This window comes from Triticum dicoccoides, chromosome 7B, assembly GCF_002162155.2.
Source record: "Triticum dicoccoides isolate Atlit2015 ecotype Zavitan chromosome 7B, WEW_v2.0, whole genome shotgun sequence".
Lineage (NCBI taxonomy): Eukaryota > Viridiplantae > Streptophyta > Magnoliopsida > Poales > Poaceae > Triticum > Triticum dicoccoides.
This window is the reverse complement of record NC_041393.1, coordinates 756,971,884-756,978,995: the sequence shown is the minus strand read 5'-3', so window position 1 is coordinate 756,978,995 and position 7,112 is coordinate 756,971,884. Positions and strand designations below refer to the sequence as shown.

The window sequence follows — 7,112 nt, the reverse complement described above, 5'->3', positions numbered from 1 at the left end:
ACAGTGCTCAAGCATATCAACACCTACCTTATGAACTGTTTCTGGAGGAAATATGGCACACAGGACAGAGGTTCAGCTCTCATCTCTTGGGAACAAGTATGCAAACCAAAATTTCATGGTGGTCTTGGTGTACTGGACTTACACACCCATAATAAAAGTTTGTTGATGAAATTCCTTCATAAATTTCTCAACAAGTCTGATATTCCTTGGGTTAACATCATCTGGGAATCTTATTATCGGAACTCCTTGCCTGGAGAAAGAATGGTGGGATCCTTCTGGTGGAAAGCAATACTCAAACTGCTCCCTACTTTCAGGCAACTTCATGTATGCAAGGCTAGTCCTGGTAATACAATTAGGGTTTGGGCAGACAGATGGCAGGATATTCCTCTCCAGATGCAGTACCCTGAGCTGTTCTCATTTGCTATCAACAGAGAAGCCACTCTTTCTGATGTTCAGCAACTTGATGATCTTAGTCAGCTCTTCCACAGACCTTTATCTCTGGAAGCATACAACCAGTATAATGCTATGCAGCTACTCATTATGAATAGAGATAGTTCTGCTGATAGAGATGTTTGGTAAGATAAAATAATATGTGATTTGATAAGATGAGAAAAAATGTGTTGTTTTTATTGTATTAGAAAAGTTGTGATTGTCATTTAATAGTAGAGATAATGATAGCAATAAAATGCAGTACATTGAGGAATATCTTATTTTATTTGGAAAGGTTATGAACATAAATTTTATGTTTGTATTGTAGGAAGGTAATCTGGCAATTTATGAATTACCTATTATTTATGTGATTGAATTGAATCAGCACCTGCCAAAGTCAGCATGAAACAAAATCTCCATCTTTTATGAGATTTGGTTTTGTAATGAGAGGGAGAAAATAAATCAGTAAAAGAGAGTGGTGGAAGATGAGGCAACAAGAAAAACCTAACAAAAATAGATAACGGTGAGAGGCCAGACGAAAAAAACTGTGAAGAAGAAGCTACCGAGTCATCTTTAGAAGTAAGATAGCCACGCCGTTCTCGCGCGCTCCATCGACTGATCTACTCCTGAATCCGGATCCTCGCTCCGGTCTATATATGCACATCACACGGGAAGTGGCAACTCAACCCAACCCAGGAAACCGACTAGACACGCACCTTATGTACGTACTGTAGCTCCTATCCTCTCTTTTCTCTCATCGTCGTCCTGAAAATGGGCAGCTCCGTGGGCATCGCTGACGTCGCTGCCACCGCCATCTCCCCGATGGCCGTCCGCGATGACAAGCCAGTGTTCCAGCCGCTCAATCCTGAGGACGTCCGCGCCTACCTCCACAAGGCCGTCGACTTCGTCTCCGGCTACTACGCCAACATCGAGTAAATGCCGGTCCTCCGGGACGTCAAGCCAGGCTACCTGCAGGCAAGGTTTAAATTTGGACGCCGATAACGCGCGAACTTTCGGTTTGGGACACTCTCAGTCCGAACGAATCGTTTGGTATTGGACGCCATCGAACAAAAGCGTTCGGAGGGAACACGCTCCAGCCCAAACACCTGCAGGATCGCTAAAGAAAAGGAGCGCTCAGGCTAAAACAAGTGGGCCAAAGGAAAAAAGGCCCAACTATCTCACGCAGAAGCACCATGCTAACTTTTTAATTGAACATACAGAGAAAGTTGCCATCTTTTTGAAATAAAACAACAACATAAATTTGCCGTGGCAATTAAGTGAAACTAAGTTTGCCATGGCAATTAAGTTAAATTTGTCATGCTAATTAAATTAATTTTGCCATGGCAATTAATTAAAATTTGCCATGGCAAAATTTAAAAGTGAATTTGGGATGGCAAAATAAAAGGTGAATTTGCCACGTGTGTAATTTTTTTTGCCATGTTTTGACACACCTTTAGTTTGACGTTGCAAGTTTGCAAAATGGTTTTGATGCTTTTAAATGACATGGCAAGTTTGCCATGTTTTTGAAAATCTATAACTTTGCCATGGCAAGTTTGCATGTTTTTAAACATGTTAACTAAAAGAAGTTTGCCATGTTTTTGCACATCTATAACTGAAAAATGGAGTAAAAATTGCCATGGCAAAAATGGATTAAATTTGCCATGGAAAATAAATTAAAATTGCCATGGCTACACAAGTATATTTATATTTGCCACTCTACATATTAAAATTTGTAATTTTCTGGAAATGTAAAATTTCCATCATATTTAAAATAAAATTGCCATTCTCTATAAAATAAATTTTCCATGTTAAAAACAAATTAAAATTTGCAATGTCAATAAAAGTAAAGTTGCCATGGAAAGAAAAACAAAGAAAGTTCCCACCTTTTGTCGTGAATACAAGTATCTTTGCCATGCCCCGTGAACTACAATCGCCATGCCCCGTTAATACATTTGCCAAAAACATCTTAAAATTGCCATGGCGAGTTTGCCATGTTTTTTGTACATCTATAACTTTGCCATGGCAAGTTTGCCATGTTTTTGGACATCTATAACTTTGCCATGTTTTTGAACATGGCAAAGTTGCCATGGCAAGTTTGCCATGTTTTCGAATAAAAAAGTGCCATGGCAAATCACATGAATATAGTCATATAGCAAATTGTCATTGTTAGATCAAAAATTGCCATGAACTTTGGAAATTTTGTCAAGGCAAAAAACATGCATCACAGACGGATATGTGATACATGTCAAATGCCAATTGAGCAAGACATAAAAATATGAAATTTGCCATTGTCCATGAAAGTGAATTTGTAAGCACGGCAAATTATAATCTTTCTATGCTACAATATTTGTTCCCATCATCCATAAAAGTGAATTTTGGCCATGGTGTGTAAAATGAATTTGCCATGCTCCATGAGTGAATTTGCCATGTTCACACACTTGTATACTGACTACTCATACATATATATGGATATGAAAAAAAAACAAATCACAAAAATCATGGAAAAATGCCATGAGAACAAACCGCAAGCTACAAATAGCAATCATTGTTGCTGCTCATCTAAAACTATTACTCTCCCCCGACAAATTGCAAGCCCCATCACACCAATAAGGAAATTGGAGTTCAATCGCAGGGGGCGATCTGGACTTCTGGAGGGGCTCACCGAGCATAATCTGGAAGCGGGTCGAGGCCGTCGCGCTCATGGTGGTGAGCATCATTGCCGCGACGAGGATGCAGATGTCGTTGTGCTCACCCACACACATCGACAGAGAGGGCATCTACGACGGCGAGGTGCCCCGTCATTCGCAGCCGTCGCGGCCACCTTGTGCTCCTGTTCGCACGGCCGACGAGGGCCGCCGTCCACGCACGACGTGACGGGGGCAGCCACGGCGACGAGATGCCCATCGATGCGAGACCGGGGCAGCCCTGAATCCCTGATGCTCCTGCTTGCGTGGCTGACGTGTGCCGACGGAGCACCTCCATGCGCGGCGTGACGGGTGCAACCGTTGCCTCCTCCGCCGCCGCCCTCCTCCGGCGCCACGGCCTCGCCACCACAACCACCGGGACGGCGGCTGATCTTCTCTGTGCGGACGGTGGTTGATCTTCTCCATGATGTGCGCATGCGCATCCGCGTGCTCGAGGCCCCTGGCGTACTTATGCGTCTCCGCCGCACACGAGGCCGCCACCAGGACTTGTCGTGCTCCTCCCCGCGAGGCTGCCGCGGGAACTCTATGGCTTCTCGCCGCGCGGCGGAGGCAATGGTCGTCGGGCGGGAGATGATGGACGAAGGCGACGACACTGAGCTGCACTGCGGTGACCAGATATGGCGCAGGGCTAGCGGCGGCTATGTTGTCAATTTTTGCGGCGGCGAGCAAGGTGGGGTGGGGAACGGACAGGATAAGGTCCCGCTGAGAGAGTGAGAGGGAGGGCGTTCGGGACGAGCTTCTCTTAGGACGAACGCTGACGTGGCACTGATCGCGGCTTTAAAAGTTGGGAGACCAGGTGGACGTCGATTTCATCGTTGGGGCTCAAAGTGTAAAACACGGTAGGTTCGCGAGTTATCGATTCCGTTAAACTTTCGGTAACAATTTCCTTTTCAGTGGAACAGACGCTTTGGCATGCATGTCGCTCTTATGCCAAAATTAACTTAATATGATAATTGTGTCCTTCTGAAATTTTGATTTAAAATTAGTTTGGGTTTGGTCAGGAATGTTGAGATTACAAAAACCCACTGATATTTTGTTGAATTTCAGTGATAATTTGAATCGTGTTTGTTGTCGCAGGAGGAACTTATGCCGTCTCCTCCCGCCTATCCTACATCGTTCGATGTCACCATGAAGGAGCTCATGGCCATTGTAGTCCCTGGTATGACGCATTGGGCCAGCCCAAACTTCTTTGTGTTCTTCCTTGCCACCAACTCAGTGCCGCCGCCATCGCCGGTGATCTTATTGCCTCTGCCATGAATACTGTCGGCTTCACGTGGCAAGCCGCACCCTGCGGCAGCCGAGATGGAGGTTCTCGCGCTCAACTGGCTCGCGCAACTTCTTCGGCCGCCCGCTACGTTCATGAACCGCACCAGCACTGGAAGTCGTGGCACCGGCGGTGGTGTTATCCTCGGCACCACCAGCGAAGCTATGCTGGTCACCCTTGTTGCCGCCCGTGATGCCGCTCTACATCGGAGTGGTTCTGTCGGCGTCTCTGGCTTGCCACGGTTGATAGTCTACGCTGCCGATCAGACCAACTCCACCTTCTTCGAGGCTTGTCGCCTCACTGGGTTTGACCCAGCCAACATCCGCTCCATGGAGATCAACCCAGAGTACCTCAAGAATCATGCCACTGACTCCGGTGAGGTCACTGATCTCAAGGACATGTAGGTAGGCGTGGGTCGCCGCTTCCGCGGGCTCAAGTTGTGGATGGTCATGCACACCTACGGCATCGCCAAGCTCCAGGAGCACATCCGTAGTGATGTTACCAAGGCCAAGATGTTTAAAGGTCTCGTCCCTGCTGACCACCGGTTCGAGGTTGTTGTGCCTAGGAGCTTTCCCATGGTGTGCTTCAGGATCAAAGCCAATGGAGCCATGACCGAGGAAGATGCCGAGGAGGCCAACTGTGTGCTGATGAAGAACCTGAATAAGACCGGCAAGGCATACATTGCACACACGGTGGTTGGTGATAGGATCGTGCTCCGGTTTGTCGCAGGAGGAGAGGCATGTCAGGAGTGCTTGGGAGCTCATCTAGAGCACAACAAACAAGATGATGATGGAATGAGTGGTGTGCGCCTGTAGAGAATTTGAGAGGGGGAAATAAAATCAACAGAACTCAAAACTATATGTACACCCTACATTTCAATAATTTTTACTTTTGCCTTTAGTTTTGATTGTGGTTCTTCTTTGTGTGTGAAACTTTACGTGGCAGTAAAAGGACTCAATTCACATGAATGCAAGATATGAATTCCAGTTTCACAATATTGTTTTGCTATTTCTAAGCCAATTTTTATTCTAGCTATGACTAAGTTGCACTATTCATACACGAAACATTACCGTGTGCCACTGATGCCGAGCGTGGTATGCAAGACTTGTTAGAGGATCCTCGTCGACAGTGCAATGCACAAGACACATAGTTGGCAAGGTCACTTGGAGATCTAAAACCTCACACTCAAGAGAAACCATGTTAGGGAGTGTGGCGACTAATACTATGGGACGCCCTAGGCCATCCTAACAATAATTTGAGCCTTGAGGTACACTGTCGTCCCACGGGATAGATAGATGAAAAAGTAGTACATTAATTTGTTTCATGGTGCATTGTTATTCAATCAGCCATAACATATCTCTATATATGAGGGACATAACTTTCTGTACAAGAACTAGTTTCCGTCGAAAGCCTTAAACCTAGATTAATTTGGACAAAAAAGGCTCCAAGTACGCTCGAAGGAGGCTCGAGTACGTTCTAAGAGTTCCACTGGAGACCGCATGCAACCTTAGGTGTATAAGTGCGGTAAGATGGAACTAGCCCATCTCGAAAGGAAAAACAATCAATAGTGAGGAATTCGCTAAGAATTTGTCAGTCGACTTAGAAATACACTCTTTTACGACAACCTACTCTTGTACGCCATATTAAAGACTGATGCCCTGCAGTGTAAGGCGCGGCACATCGGACATGTGATCAATGAATCTTGAGCCATTAGAAATTAGCTGGTAAGCCTTTTTGCATACAAGCACTAGAGCGAACCAAAGGCGCGCCGCCGTCATCGCCCCTCCCTTGTCGGAGCCGGGGGAACCTTCTTACAGTAGACAGTGGAAAAGTTATTATGCTAAGACCCTATAGAATCAGCACACCAGACCAAGAAACCGGCATCTCTTTTATTCTCAGCCAAGAGACACATAGCAGCAAGTGAACAGTACCGCTAGCGTGTGAGGAAACATTACTAGGGTGCGGCCCAGGATCTTGGCCCAATAAATAATAAATAAAAATTATTAGGATGCCCTAGGAGGGGCATGGCTATACTTTGCTCGTAGCTAGGCAACCATCCGACTCGCTGAAACGCGTTGCTGTAGCGCGAACATATGGTCGACCCAGTGCACGGGAGGCCACTGCCTATTTTTTGCTTTTTCTTATGTTTTTTGCTTTCCTTTTTAACTTTTGTCTATACTTTCAAATATTCTAAATAAATATATTACAAAAAAATTACATAACACACTTAAAAAAATTGTTAACCAAGCATTTGAAGACGTACATGGAGAAAATGTTTCTCATGCATACCAAAAAAGTATATGAAAAATTTATTACGTGCGTGAAAAAAGTTGACAATGTTTAAAAATTTTAATCCAAGAATTTGAAAAACTAAGTTAAATAATTATTTGAAAAAATGGTGCAATTTCTCATAAAATGTTAAACTTGTATATGAAAATATTAAACAAGCTTTGGAAACGTGCATAGATGTTTTTTGACCAATTATTGAAAAAACTTTAAACTGATGTTTGAAAACAATGTTAATTAAGTCTTTCAAAAAAATGTTAAATGTGTATAAAAAAATTCGGCCATATATTTAAAAAAAATCATTTACTATATTAAATAATTTAATCAACCATTTGGAAAAAAAACGTATATAGAAAAAAAGTTGACCATGTATTGAAAAAATATTCAACTTGTATCTGAAAAATGTTAATGAAATATTTGAATAACAA

General features: G+C 43.9%; 1 pseudogene; it reads left to right on the top strand.

The window, feature by feature from the left end:
• The first annotated feature begins 261 nt into the window (after positions 1-261).
• On the top strand, positions 262-5,166 carry LOC119339692 (annotated as a pseudogene).
• The last annotated feature ends 1,946 nt before the right edge of the window (positions 5,167-7,112 follow it).